The sequence below is a fragment of the Egretta garzetta genome, unplaced genomic scaffold, assembly GCF_000687185.1.
Source record: "Egretta garzetta isolate BGI_Z169 unplaced genomic scaffold, ASM68718v1 scaffold797, whole genome shotgun sequence".
Taxonomy (NCBI): domain Eukaryota; kingdom Metazoa; phylum Chordata; class Aves; order Pelecaniformes; family Ardeidae; genus Egretta; species Egretta garzetta.
The window spans coordinates 443,208-456,474 of NW_009260172.1; the positions used below are offsets into that span (position 1 = coordinate 443,208).

Consider the following 13,267-nt stretch of genomic DNA (forward strand, 5'->3'; position numbering starts at 1 on the left):
AGTTCGCAGCATTTGTTTCAAGAAAATTTAAATCAGTGTCCCCACTCCCCCCGTATGCTTCCTTCAGTACAAATGTATTCATATGGGTACCAAGATGCATAACACTGTATAGACACAAGACTTTTAATCAGGCTGGAAGCAAGTCTTTGGGAAGTTTCCATGGCACAGATGGTCGCCCTTGGCCTGTGTATCACCTCTATAGTGCCATTATCCATACCGTATGTCCTCCATAAGAACCATCATTAGCATGAAGGTTGCCAGTTGTAGAAGAGCATCAAGCATCTGACCACAATAGTCAATGATGGGACCCACATTTAATGTCATTAACCTAGATTAAAATTTCATGTCAATCATGAAACAAACTCTGAGAGCAGCAATAACCCAGCAGGGCCAAACCAAATCGCTGCCTGGTATGCAGAGTCTGATGTAATACTTGGCTTCAAGTTGCTCCCATGACTCTCAGTTACACATACAGAAACAGTCACCTACATTACACAGCTACTTTTGTTTAGCAGTTTTGTGAAATCTGTCAAAAAATTCTATGCTGTTCACACCAGTATCAGCAGTAGATATTACATCACAGTAAGCACCCTGGATCTCTGAAGCACAGTTAAATATTTAGAAGGACAAAAGATGAATACAGTTTTAAAAACAGAGAATGAGGTTTATAAATATTTCATAGGAATGTTGAATTCTCTGAAGAGGAGGAGACCAGAGTTCATCAAGTACAGAAGTTTCAAAATCACTCTGCTCAGCTACATAATTTCATGGCAGTGCTGCTGCTTTATGCACATTCTCAGCATGATAATATAATTCTGCTGCGTGGGCATGCTCAGATACCACAACCAGCACATGTACCATCCTTTGGGAATCTCTGAGCTAGTACAGCATCTAGCCTGGCATCCATCCACTTTTACAAAACTACTCATCTAACCCAAAGGCCATTTCCCATCATCTCTGTTGACTGTACCACAGCTGTAGCAGGCTAATTCCCCGGGGGCCTGCAGCCCGCTTCCTTTCTTTCTCCTGACACTCCCATAACACTCCCATTCCATGACAGAAGTTACTGGAACGGGAACAAAACGCCTCCATTTTTGCTGAAAAACAAACATGCATCCAATCTCATGCAACAACCTTCCCCTCACAAGGTGGCACACTCATGTGCCATGTTATTACAGTCACCAGTCCCTTGACAGGAAGTTTGTGGGCACTGTGGTCAGATCAGAGCAGACACACCATGATGCAGAGCCTGCCAGTGCTTCACTTAAGAAAATATTAGATCATGTGCAGTCTTGAAATGCGGAGTGCTACACTCTGACAGGAAGGGACCAAGAATCATACAGCGGTCAGTAAAGAGAGGAATTGTTCTCACTTGAAAATCCCTAATTGAACTTAATAGGTGGAGAACAGACTTAAGAGCGGAAACCAAACATTTAATATCCCTCTCCAAGTAGGACTTCTTGAGTACTATTTTTAGGTATTCATTACATAACTGTACCCCCAAATGGTTTTAAATGCACGAAACTCACAGCCCCACCATCAACCTTGATGGCAACTTCTACAATCTATAATAATGACACGCTGTATGAAAAGAAGTACACAATCTTCTTTCATTGTTTTCCCCTTCTTTGAGTTTCAGTGGAACTCCCCTTCTTGTATATGACAGAAAGCAATCAAAAGCTTTCTTTTAAGAATCTTGGAAGACCAAATTAAAAGATAGGACAGCATGTATAATAATACTGTATATTTTCAATTTTAAGTACTTAATATGTTTGTTCTGAGTAGATACCCATGGAATTCTGATAATGCAAATAAAAGTGGATAAGGTGAATTAATATGTTATTTTGAAACAAGGGTACACAAATGTAGGTACCTTTCTGTAAACTGAGTGCAGAGAACAAGAAGTGGACAAATGCACTAAACAATTTAGTTATTTTAACCTATAAAAATGTTGAAGATTAGTATTTTTCTCTCTTTAAAAGAGAAAATCTCCATGCCCATATTACTTTATTTCCTTCCACGTACTGCTACTGTCTTATTTATCTAAGGTTCATCAGCCTCATTTAATACATTTCAAATTGGGTAGCTGTGGATGCTTTAACAAACAGGAATTTGTCTGAGCTTGGCTAGATTCCCTCAACTGCACCCTCATCCACCAGTTGTAGATGACTGGTACTAGCCAACTGTAAACCACTGTTCCTGAACAAGTAACAATTGTTAAAAACAAAAAACAACGTAGAGTTTAATCTGTGTATTGTTCTGTGCTGCTATCAAAGGAAGCACTCGCATTAAAATACAGAAGCAGGAAACATTAAAAAAGTACATTCCTCAGCACAAGCTCTTTGCTGGTTTAAGTCTTCACTGCACAGTGCATCATACCAATAAATAAAAGATGCACTGTGGGCAGCTTCAAAGCAAAACCAAATAACAAACAAACAAAAAAAACCAAAACCAAACCAACCAACCAATCCCCCCTCCCCCCCAAAAAACCTAAACCAAACAACAGACTGAAGGCTAAAGCAGCAAACAGTTATGGCTTGTAAAAAAATCTTAATAAAGGTCAGTTTTGCCCCCAAGATTTTTACTTCAGCCATTAGCTTTCAAAGCCCAACATATACAAATGTCAGTAAATGCCAAAGGTAATAAATAGTATTCTTATACAGCCACACTCACTGGCTTTCCACAAATTCTCTCATTTTTTTCAATTAAGTAACAAGGTTATAATAATAAATTACAAGGAAGAATACCAGCTTTGCTAGTATACTAATTTTCTTATCAAAAACTGCAAAATATCAATATTCAAGTCAGTCCTGGAGTCCTCTTCCCATCTTGCATGGATGGTAATGACCCAAACAGCATCAGGTTATCATGGGTCTGGCTGGACAAAGAGCAGACTTGACAGTTTTTTTGTCTGAGGTCTCCCATACTAAAATCAGCTCTTAGCACACCTTCACTTTCTAGTAGGTGAACGGAACTTAGAATCACAAGCCACAAGGGAAGAAAACAGGTTTAATAATGCATATTTTAAGCAACACTGCTCACAATGCTGCAAGTTTAAATTGTATGGCAACCTTTAAAAAATTAACATCAAAATAGTCAAAAAAATGTACACATCACAACATGCAGCCTTCACTAGCTTCTTCCCATCTGTTTCTATATTCTTTTTAATATGTACAAGGCATGTAAGAAAAAAGTAGGAATGCTGTCAGAGAAGGATATAACACTTAAACATAAATTAGATACATAGATATTATTTTGGCTAAAAATAAATCCCTGGAGACAATATAAACTAATTGTTAGATATTATCTTTTTTAAAGTATGCTTATAAAAAAAATACATTTTAAAATCAAAACCACTTTAAAAAAATGACATCTAAAACTACCTAGTTTTCTGTTTTCACCTTAAGTTGCACAAACACTTTAAGAAGATTACAAAAATTAATATGACAAAAAGAGGTCATGATATGAGTTTTGCCCAGTAATTGGTATTAACATACTTACTATTTTCAGCAGTTCTGTGTGACAAGTCCATCACCCTTCAGCTTGTTTAGGCTGAGAACAATTCAAAATAACCAGTGTCAACACCCTGTGTGTGAATGCTCACGTCAGAGATAGAGCCCCTGCAAATTCTGATTGTGCTTCAAATGTACATTCTACCCAAAAACTTTTCTGTAAGGGTGAATTCATGCTTTTGCAACTGCTTCTCACAAATGTGTGTCACCTGTCCTACTCAGAACCACAGGCACCAAATTCCTTTCTGTTCTTAGCTATGCACAGTTCACCCTCCATGCCCACAGTGTCTCCCATAATTCTCAGTAGTGCAGCTCCTGAAATCCCATCTACATCCAAATAGAGCCACAGATACGTGACCTAGCTTCTCTCCTACACGGAAGGAAATTGTTCAGGAATTAGAAGGGCAATAATTCTATGCAAAAGAATAAAAGGAAAGAAAGAATCCACTGATAATGAATGGTTGGGTACTCTAATATTTTCTTGGTTCTGTAAGACAAATACAGCTAACCATACATAGCTTTTCTGGAGCTGAGCAGCATGAGTACGATGTACAGAGCACACATGAACAGCTGGGTCAAAAATTTTAAATACAGCAGCTGAAAAATCAGAGCTCAAAGTGGGTTTGAACTGACTGTAGCCTCCAGTAGAAGGCGCTTCAGGTCTGATAATAGAAAGACTGAAAACTACTGCTTTAAGAAACTGAATTTAGTTCACAGCTGTCCACCAGGCTAGCATATGAACAAGCACTATTGAAATGAGGCCTTTCCATTTTATCACAGAGATACAGACAATACACTGCATGCAACAAAAGACATACCATGGACCTGCTCAGACCAGAGAGAAGCACCCCCTAGTTGCTTTCAGAGGCAGCCACACTCAAGAACTGCTGTATGGAAGGCAGCCAGGGACTGCAGCTCTGTGGGAGACAGTGACAAGCAATAGGGACAACAAGCTAAGGAAGAGCAGAAAATGGTGCTCCATCCATGATCACACTCCTCCACGCCTTCTCTCACATGACAAACGAGTAAGATACAGCCTCACCTTATTATTCATAAAGAGATTTGGTTATACATGTCACAAAAGACTCAAGCGAATTTTTTCCTCTGTATTAAAAAACTTAAATAAAAATCTATCTGTGGGAGAGAGCCACAAATCTGATATGCCAAGGGAGCAGAAGTAATAAGAAAACATGTTTTCTTGGAGATAGTGGTAGCACCAAAGAGAACCTCTTAGGTTAACTAATGATGGGGGCAAATATTCCAGGTTCAAGCAACCTGAGAAGAGCCAGCGATTAACTCTTAACAGTATCTCTGGGAAAAATCGTTTTCCTTTCTTCATAACTAATTTATCTTTTGCCAGTGGGGTGCTCTCATGCATGGAGATTTAAGTTTATGGCCATTAAACTTAGCTATATCATATTACTTAGTAACTTACTGGACAGGATCATTTGCAATTCTGCCTCAAGTCCTCAGAATCCAGTTTAAAACAGAGACCCCTGCAAACAAAATTACCCTGACCTGACCAAAGGCCAACCCCAAGGCTACTGCCCAGAGGAACTTTCTTTTCCTCATGCTACCTCATCAGGACTTCTAATAATGTTCCTGAAGACCTGATCTAACATTATCCATTTAAATTGGAGAAGCTCTTCATATGACAAAGAACAGAGACTGATGCCAAAGAAGTCACTCAGACACGAATGAGGTGTTGGCCCAACTGTGGAACACCCCAGCACATTACACACGTTTTCTAAATACGCACCTTTGACACAACTGGGTCATCAGGTTATTTCTGTAACTGTAAGACAGCCAAATAAGTTAAATAAATCTGTTATCATACTTCTCTTTCTCAGCTTGCTTGTCTGATCTCATTTTGGATTATACTTTACAGCCTGTATTTGTACAGTACTTCCCAAGCCCTCCTCTGCGCTTTACTCTTCTGGGCACAGTACAAAGAATTTGGGAGCAATAGCCCTGCTCACAGTCCAAAACAAACTAGACAAAATGAACTGCCCCAATGAGATATCCAGGGTCACCCTAGAAGATCCCAGAGTCCGCCACATGGGTAAGGCACAGTGCCAACTTGCCCCCATACAAGAGCACCTCAAACATTTAAAACCCATTATTCAGTATATCCTGTATGTTAAATGTCCATCTTATTTAAAATGGCTGCCTGCCAAAAACGTATCATCGCAAAGCATCTCACGCCCTTTTTGATTCCATTACACAACAGTGAGAACAATTAAGGCTTATAGTGCTTTACAGACATTTAAAAAAAAATCACAGTAAGTGGTGGGTTTGAGATATAACTAAAGACTGTTTCCACAAATCATCTAGGTCTGACTGAGCAATTTCCTACAATAGCTTTTGCCATACACTGCATTTAATTCTGAGTGATGAGTAGGAGTATTTCACTCAACTTCAACACCGCATGCTAGCAAGGCATTCCATCATTTTATTTTAACAACAAATTCATTGTTCGGATACTAGAAATTCAAGTCTGGCAAGCTTTTTAATATGCATAAGTATGTTTCATAGAAAGTAAAAAGCACGTTTCCCATTCTGCTCAGCATGACAAAGTCCTATCTTAGCAGAAATTGACACCTTTGAAAAGAAAATCCTTGAATTACAGTAAAGGGTATCTGAAATCCCATAGCTAACACTGATCAGTAAGGTAAAGAAAGTGAGGTAATTTCTAGACCTGCATTAGTGACAGGAAACTAGTATTTCAATCTGCTGTGAAACTGATTTCAGTACATAATGGAAAGGCGAAAAAAAATTGCATGTTACCATGCATGCAAGAAAAATGTTTGAAATACCCTATTTATCTTCTCTCTCTGAGGGATGTGGATTCTTTGGTACTCCTTGATGATGTGATTCACAGATCAGTATTCTGGGAATCAAGCCTATGCCCATTTACCAGTGTAATATGATCATTTAGCATAATTAGCATATGATATTTCGACACTGCCATGGACTTGGACCAGATCTGAAATATAAATATTTGCCAAACAGTATATCTTAGTGCCCAGTGCTACATAACAGTGTAACTTAAGACACTCACTTGATGTGCTTTCTCTTCTGGGGGCAGAGTTAAGGCTGCTGTGGGAATTCTCACTTTCATAACATAAGGCAGTTTAAACATTATAGACAATGTTACATTAATTTCTGCAGTATCAAATTTTAAAGGGGTGGAAACAAGATGAAAGAGCTCACAATACAACATTCATTTCAAGTGGCACAAGGATGAACAGAAAGAAAACTGCTGGAACAAATAACAACCATTTCAAGCTTCCCCAATTATCTTTTCCCTGGCGAACTCCATCACCCAAGAGCAGAGCCCAGCTTTCCCAGGACACAAGAATCAACAGAGCACCATTTGGTATGATTCAGAGCATGGCACACATGCAAAAACTAACCAAAAAAAATCATTGCAAGATGTAAATACACAGCAGCCTTACAGGAGAGATCTTTTATGCCTAAGCCGAGGCTTTTTATGAGAGTCTTAAATTCAACAGCATGAAATTTCATAGGTTCTTTATCTTACACACTGTAACATTTTGTCTCACCTACTAAAATACAGGTGTCACCTATATCAATGCCTAACACCCCCTCAACTATCTTTGCATTCTTTTTCTTGCAACAGAAGCTGTTCGTGTCCAATAGCAAATGTACAGATTTTAAGCTAGTTGTACATCTCTTATTAATACATCTTATTACTAATTTTTTCTCTCAGAAACATACAGGTCATACAAGTGAAATTTTCCACAGCAGTTAGATAACAGAGCTACAAAAATTCCTCTCAGTATATTTCTCAGTTCTCCTGTATATAACAGTATCCCAAGGTCAATGCATCTTTGCCATATCCCTAAGACTGAGTGATTGTGTGGCATCACCTGTAATGATGATTTACACAAGAGTAACAGGAACCCTCAGCACTTCTTTTTCTTAGGCTCAACTAATGTGTTCTTTGCCTTGTCCAATTGCAGGGAGATTTTTTTCCATCACATAATCTCTCATCACTCATCCCAAAATATACAACAGTAATTGTTCTTTGCCTGCAGTTGTCTTTACAAATTTTACACGAGTAGCACAGAAGCACACAACAGTCCTTGCGCAACAGCCAAGTGCATGAGTGGGCTATTACCCTTCTGCTATTCCCATTGCTAGGATGAACCAACCTGCACTCCTTGCAGCCTTTTAGGGCCAGAAGTTGTTTCCAATACTATGCCAGAAAGGCAACGAAAGGTAGACAGTGCCACATTTTCCATGCGCTTCCTAGCCAAGGCTAAATCCCTTAAGAACATAGGGAGCGTAAAAACACACAGCAATAGGCCCGCAGCTGCACTAGGACACCAAACATGAGGGTAACAGTGGGTTCCTCTAAGACGAGTCTATTTTTCCAAGCCTGTTTATAAAAGTATGTTTGTACAAAAGAAAATTACATGGACTAAATGAAAGTGCTATTGGAAGGAACCCTGTTTGGTTCTTCCCTGCTTCTTTTACCTTCAAATGTCAGATTCAGGTAAGAAAACAGAGGAAGAAGAGTATTTGCACATAATTAAGAGAATTACTGTCCTCTGTTACATTTCCTTGAGTACCTACAGCAGTACTTGGAGACAACCCCAACAACAACCATGTTACTCTGGATTCTCTCAGCATCTGTGGCAAAACAGTAACAGATCACAGGAAGGTTTCATAAGGGCTCAGTGTTGGCCCAACTCATCTCCCCTAAAGTCAATTATAGTAGCATTAAAGATCAGATTGACTTACTCAGAGTATCCTTCACGGAGGTCTTAGTTACCTGAAGTAACTGGATGTACCCCAAAGGAAAAGTCGCAGACCAAACCTGGAGAGATGAAGAAGACCAAAGTGAACTTTGTTGCCTTTTGGACCCACCTTCCATCAAAAACGTAATTACCTCAGGAGGACAGAAAAAAGGAATTGGGGGGGTGGAATGGAGGGAACAGGAAAAGTCAAATCCCACCTCCTGAACTAAAGAAGTCTAAACACTGGTCTCTAGGGCATAATATAGTGATTTCATCTGGACTCAAATTTAAATAATGACAATAGGCAAAGTATTAAAAACAGACTCACAGAAACTAAAGGGAAAACAGAGGTTAAAAGGAAAAAACAAAACTTGTGTGTCAAGTAAATCTGAAATACTAGTCCTGAAAATCCAGTGCTTCTTCCCATTTTCATTTAGGTCCCCTAGCATCACCAAGACACCTGATGACCCATTTACAGCAGCAAGAACAGAAATTAAGCAAGGCCTTTCCTGATGAACTCTCCTGCACTAGTCCTACTTTCTGACTCGTCTCATCTTTGCTTCTAGTATAACAAACCACTGCTAGAGTGAAAATCACACAAAACCAAACAACATAAAGCACCCCACTTCCTCCAATTCATACGGGTACTTTCAGGGCTGTAACAGCACCACCCCAGTGTTAGAAGGGTGCTGCAAAAATAGCAAACTGACGAGAGTGAGACCAAGACTTCCTGCAACCACATGGAGGAGAAACACAGACCAGTACTATCTCCGACATTTAAAACCCCATAAAAATAATTGCAGGTGCATACAAAAAGTACAAGCTGGTTATAAAAAAAAAATATGATTATTCACCAAACTTGGTCAGTAGAAATGTTTCCATTATTCCATTGCTGTTGGTGGTTTTTAAATTAATGCTTTCTCTCAGCCCGCCTCACTGTATCATGTAAGATTATGAAACAGCTTCCAGAGTCTAGAAGTCACAAAAAGTACTCAAGCATTATTTATGATAAAGTATTTTCTAAATGTTTTCAGATTTCCAATATAAAGCATTGGTGGATAAGACAACCTGATTTCAAGAACAGTGTTTTCAAAACTAACTACTCCCCCTTTCAGAATAGTAAACATGGAGCTAATTAGTTGCCTTCACCTTCAATCTTTCACATTCAGTTTTAAGAATTAATTTACCTCAAACTAACCATTGCCTTTCTTGCCAAGAGAAGGTCTTGTTGATTTCACAGTTTACAGAGTCTGTTTACTATACCTGCTGGAGCACATGGACACCTCAAGTTACCATACACATCAGTTCTACACATCTTCCATGAAGTGAACTAAGACTGTATGAACAGCTCATCGCTGATGTCAGGCTCTATGTCACGCACATGCAGGCAACCAACCAACCAAACCAGCTCCCAAGAGACACAAGAGACAACTTTATTTCGACAACTGAATTAATCATATTGAAGTCAAATGTGGCTTAGCAAAAAAACCCCACAAAACTATTTTTGAAATTTCAAGAATTAATTAATCCAAGTTTCCTACAGTTCCACTGCATAGATGTTGGCTAGTTAGTCAAACTGACACCACACACAGTATGCTGTCAACTACATTTAAAGATTAACTTCATTCACCACTGTTGTAACCCTGTTATGAATACAGCATGATCTGTAGCAAAGGCAGATATGGTCTGACAGGAGTCCTTCAAGTTATGTAATCCAGTGCCAGATAGCAGTCCTCACCACATCACAGGTATGGTGCTTGGCTTGATGTAAGCCAGGACTATACAGTAAAATTAAGAAAGGAAAAATCAAATGCTTGCTAAAAAAAACATTAGAAGAAAGAGGTCTTGCTGTCAACCAAGGCAAATGTTGATAAACTCAGAGAAACAAGAGTCAGACCAGAACTGGTGAGACGAAAAGTCACGGGCAGATACTACTGAAGAGTTCAGTTCATGCCCTCCAAGACTCAGTACAGGGCTCAGGTAGGTACAAGGTTGTTGCAACAAATGATGATGCAAGGAACAGACAACCTGCGAATCCTTCAGAAACTTTCATCTTTCACCATGTTGTCTACATGAGTGGGGAACTCCATTCAACAGCCAGGCAATCTGTCCAATCCACTGTCCACAGCAGGAGGAGGTCAGGAGTTAGGGATGCTTTCCAAACCAGAAGTCCTATAACATGAGGGCTAGCAAAACCTAGAAGAAAAACGTAGATCTTTTCTCTTCTAGAAAGCTCCATGACTGGTAGGCACTTACCTCCTGATAACCGTTAGGTACATCACCACACTTGGTCCTCTAACATAAAGCATACTTGTCTTTCAGTTCCTCAAATCATGTCCCAAGGGCAAGCAAAGTCAGTCTGTTTTTGTAAATGGATGCGTGGGACTAATGCCATCAGCACCAGGTAGATACCTAGTTTGGCTGTCACCTACTTCGGCAGTCACTTACAGTTTTGAGTTTGCTGTGGGGATATTTTGTACCTGAACCATGGGATGAGTGTATTTTATTAATAAAATTAAAACCTACATCTCTAACCACTTTCAGATCTTTGAAACAGTAACAGGGCTGTCTAGTGATCCGAGCAGAAGCAGCCTGATAGCTATCTTCTTCTACTGACTTCAGAGGAACATGGAGTAAACAACATAACCTCTCAGTGCCTCTTAAGAGTAAAGGAGAGGGATGCCTTAGCAGCTCCAAGACAAGGCCCTTAAGAAGATTTTAAGAAGTGACTTTCAAGTTTAAAAAAACAGAGGAATTAAATACCATTTGGTAAAGCAGGAAGAAAGGTGGAGATTTCTGCACGAAGCAACATTTCTCTTTATAGCTCCTTAAAAAGCAGTTCAGAAAAAACAGCTGCATATCCAAATGACTCAAACTAGTTTTGTTTCCCCTGTTGTGGTTTAATATAAAAACAGCGAGGAAGAAATGGACTACAGACAACAAAACAGAATGTGTGGTTCTTTTACCACAGAATGAACTTCCTCAGCTCTTCAAAGAGGAATTGATGGAGAACAGAATGAGAAGGTAGAGTTGAAGTTGGAGACTACGTAACTGAGAAAACCAAGCTATGATGAGACACAAACAGGACTTTCTGCTTTCATAAAAGAAAACAAGACATAATAGAGATTGCTTGGGGGTCCCTGGAGAGTAGGAAACTTCAACTGGTGGAGTAAGAAAAGGAAAGCGTTAGAGCAAAAAAGAGAAAGAACCTAATGAAGGTGATTTTTTCAGGGAAAACTGACTGCTTTAAAAAAAGAGAAATTATTTAAAGAAAAGTAGAATGAAAAAGGGAAAGTTTCTTGTATAACTCTTGGGAGATATTTTGTGGTGACCATCCCATCAGGAAAGGGTAGGACAACACGGAACTTGGGAAACTGAAAACCCCATCACACAGATGAATTTACATTGGTGTGGAACTTACGACTCTCTCCTCACTTCCTCCTCTTGGTTCTCCCTAGAAGACCCCTTCTCCACTTCACAGTCCTTCTCACTTGCCTCCTATATTTGGAATAGAGAACACTTCCAAAAAGCTCCTGTTCGCAGTAAAGTCTCTTCCTCTCTTTCATACCCCTCTATGGATCACTGGTCCCAGCAATTACTTTTACCATGGCTTTGTTATCCTAATCTATGAGCATAATCACCTGAAATACTGTCCTGGCTCTTCCCTGTTACCTACCTGAAACAGGAGAAGCTTCACAGTGTAGGATCCAGCCCCTCTTCCATCCCAAGTGGTTGTGAGGGGTGTAAGTTGGAAATTTTTCTAGAGTTGCAGTTCTTCCCCCTCGCTCCTCATCTTTTATGGTACCAAATAACTCAGCAATATGTGTCTACACTATTTATATGGTCCGCATAGCTGCTTCTGCTACTATCAATAGCATCCCAATCTTGCCTGTCCTGCCACTTCCTCCATTGCTGGCAAACATATCAGCAAGAGCCTTTTTAACATTCAGAGCCACTGTTAGTTGGCAAAACTTTGTGAGACAGCACAGCAGCACTGGAGAGATCCAAATGCTCTGCTGTATGAAAGAGAATCACTTAAAACTATTTCTATTTGGAAGATTTCCTTTACAGGCTTTTAAGTCATCTATTTAGGGTTTTATTTTACAAGGAGATACACTTCTGTCTGCTGGTTTGTACACATCTCTTCTATTGCCAGAGACATTATCCCATTCCCCTGATGGTATTTTGTCCACATGTATATAAATACATATAAACAATGCTCTGCACACTGTTCTGAAGTGGAAGCAATGTACTAGACATTCTTAGAACGTTGCTTTTGATCCTTCATAACTTCCGCTGCACTTTCTTCAAAAGAAGCAAAGCAACAACATTAATTCACGTAAGGTTTTGGTCTTAACATAAAATGCAATGCAAAGGTGATTTGGGGACAAGTACATATGTGAGAAATCAAAGAAATGTTCAAAATAAAGCTAGCTGAACATCCTGGGCAGAACCACCTTGCACTGAACTGTACTCAGAGTTATGGGTAAAAAAACAGCAATAGACACAAAGGAAAATATGCTTTCAAAAGCACTCTTGAATTATTCAACCTTTAGAAACGAGTAAATCCAAACAGAAAGTCTCCTTGCCTGTGCTCAACGTGAGTTTTGAGTGCTGCAATCACCATAAAAACTGTTTGTCACATACTGCCATAAGGCACTTGAGGAGACAGCATTGACTACCAAACTGCAAAAGACTAGGAACTTTGGTTAGTAACATTAAAGTATGCAATGCTGCCTCCCAGGCTTTGCCCCTCTATAGCCATACTCATTTGGAAATTAGTAATGATCCCTTAGAGGTTATAGAGAACAGTGCGACCCCTGAATACAGATAAAATTACCAATCAGAAAGTACTGCTCGTCTAGCTTTGTCACATTTTCCTTCCTACGAGTCCTTCCCACCAGCGTCCTAAACAGGATTCCTTCAACTTCAAGCCCTGCCTCCCTCAATACGAATTACTTTAGTTAGGAGTGAACTTGAAGGACACCA

General features: G+C 39.5%; 1 protein-coding gene across 1 annotated transcript in view; it reads right to left on the minus strand.

Annotated features, from left to right (window-relative positions):
- The window catches only part of TSPAN9 (tetraspanin 9), a 174,664-nt gene extending 166,311 nt beyond the window's left edge, over positions 1 to 8,353 (minus strand). Inside the window, exon 1 of the mRNA XM_035897142.1 lies at positions 8,283 to 8,353. The gene's annotated coding sequence lies outside the window, so the exon portion shown is untranslated. The remainder of the gene's footprint in view (positions 1 to 8,282) is intronic.
- Between the last annotated feature and the right edge of the window lie 4,914 nt (positions 8,354 to 13,267).